This window comes from Callorhinus ursinus, unplaced genomic scaffold, assembly GCF_003265705.2.
Source record: "Callorhinus ursinus isolate GAN/ISIS: 27379988/994484 unplaced genomic scaffold, GSC_fseal_2.0 scaffold4, whole genome shotgun sequence".
NCBI lineage: Eukaryota > Metazoa > Chordata > Mammalia > Carnivora > Otariidae > Callorhinus > Callorhinus ursinus.
In genome coordinates, this window is record NW_027397066.1 from 22,698,894 (window position 1) to 22,701,160 (window position 2,267).

Genomic DNA, 2,267 nt, shown 5'->3' on the forward strand with positions numbered 1-2,267 from the left:
CGCTTCATCTTTGGCACTGGTCCCAGCCCCAGCTCCAAAGCCCACTGTCCATCCCCACTTCCCATGGAAGGTGCGCACACCTCCAAGACACTGAAGACAAAGAAGAGCCTCACGCCAGAGGAGGAGTTTGTACGCAAAAACAAGGCAGATGTTCTTCAAAATCCAGGGGCCTAACATGCAGGATAAGACAGAATGGAAACCGAAAGGGCAGGTGCTACTCTTTACCCTCCTGCTCAAAGATTAGTTCTCTGTCATCATAAAGAAGATCTCTGAAGCCACAGGCATGCCTGCAGGGGAAGAGAAGCTATCGGCATCTTCACAAAGGATTCCAACTTGCTGGCTTACTTCAACACGGCCAATGGCGCAGTCATCTGCCGACCCTCCAGGAGAGAGGCAAGCAAAGGAAGGAGGTGAGAGAAAGCTGCTGTCAGGTCCCGATTGCTTTGCTTCTCTTGTCCCCCATGCTCTGCCCCAAACCCAGGAGACCCTACCTGCAAATTTATTTCCCTCTTACTAAGTTTAGAAATTCAAATCGTCCCACAGTTTCCTCCCCGTTTTTTTTTTTTTTTTTTTTTTTTTTTAAGATATTCCTTTTTATTTTACAAAGCTAAAAGCCAGGAAAATGAAGCTCTGGGGCGAAGCAAAAATTGCACACTGCTGCTGAATTACCAAATATCGAATAGCAAATGTTCCAGCCAGGGAATGGACGTGCATGTAGATTCAAGTAAAACACTGATGGAAAAAGTCATCTGTTTAGTGTTGTAGACCCACAACACTGGCTGCGTTTCCGACAAACACTTACAACACAATTAATAGTGAAGCCTAGATAACCTCAGTGCAAATGAGTCAGATCCAAAAATGCCAAGGAAGGAAGCTTTTGGCGTTGAGTAGACTCCACTGTACGAGTCCCAACAGGAGATGCAGACTAAGCACATGCATTAAGGCTGGGAGGAGGGGTGCACCGGGTTTTGTGAAGGGGCGGGCTGCGAGGTGGCTGCGGAGGGGTCCGCAGGCTGCATGGGCGGCGGAGGTGGAGGCGGAGGGATTTGGACCGGGGTCTGTGTGTTGGGGGAAGCAGGCGGCGTGGGCCGTTTGGATTTGTCAGGACTGTTGCTTCTCCGCGGTGAAGGCCTTGTGATGCCATGGGATGCTCCCCTATGCTGCACCTGAAGACCCGGGGAATTGTAGTAAGACATTCTGGCTCTAGTCAGTGAAGTTGGTGGCGTGAAACCAACTGTGTGACTTGCATAGGATAGACCGGGCGATATAGGCCTGCTTGAACTTGGAGAAGGTGTATAAGGGATCGGGCTGGACACAGTGCGAGGTCTTAATCCTTGTGCAGACATCTCGTTAAAATACCTTTCATCATCCATCTCCAGGCTGGACTCGCTCTCGGACAGCTGTCGACACAGGGCCTCTCTCCTCTCCATCTCTCTCTCTGCAGTTTCCTCTGCAGCCGCAGGTTCTCCTCCCGCATGTGGTGCTCCTCCGCCAGATACTGGGCCATTTTCTCAGAATGCTGTAACTGAGCGGCTCTCAGCTGCTTCTTCAGCCTCTCCACTTCATTCTTTAAAATGATGTGGCGCATCATGTTTCCTAATATTGATAAGAATATTGATAAGAAAGCAGGCTTTCTAAACACTCTGCTCCCCAGTGGTATCTGGAATGCCTTTGCATTAGGGTCCTGATTTGAGGGGATTCACTTCTTGGCAGTCCATTAGGAAATGTGAGCCCAAGGATATCCTGCAGGATTGTGTCATAGTGCCAAGTGGAACCTGGCTGATGAAATATGATTGTTGTGGTCATTAAGCGTTTTCTATCTCGCGATGGACTATCTAATAAACCTTTTGAACCCTTCTTCTAAAACCAAACCAAACAAAACATGTCATTCTCTAACTGACAAACTTAATGATTTCCTGTTACTTTTCAGCTTAATATAAAAGCCTTACCTTGGCAACTCATGGTCCATAACACTGAGTTAATTTATCTGACCAAATTTGTTTCCTAGTGCACTTGCATATATAATCTATGTTCCTACAAAACTAGATTATTTACTGTTCCCTGAACACTGCTTGTGAGTCTGTGGTCCTAATAATGGTCTCTTTAATTCATCACCACCACCCATCTGCATCTGTCAAAGCTTATCTCAAACGTCATCCTCTTTAAAGATTGCTTTTGGACTTCCCTTAACTCAATGCTATCTCTCTTCCTAGATAGCCCTATAAATCTTTACTTTTATATTTCTCTTTGAATTTATCATAATCTAG

At 46.5% G+C, this 2,267-nt stretch overlaps 1 pseudogene; it reads right to left on the minus strand.

The window, feature by feature from the left end:
* Positions 1-938: 938 nt before the first annotated feature.
* Positions 939-1,591, minus strand: LOC112836096 (coiled-coil domain-containing protein 6 pseudogene; annotated as a pseudogene).
* Between the last annotated feature and the right edge of the window lie 676 nt (positions 1,592-2,267).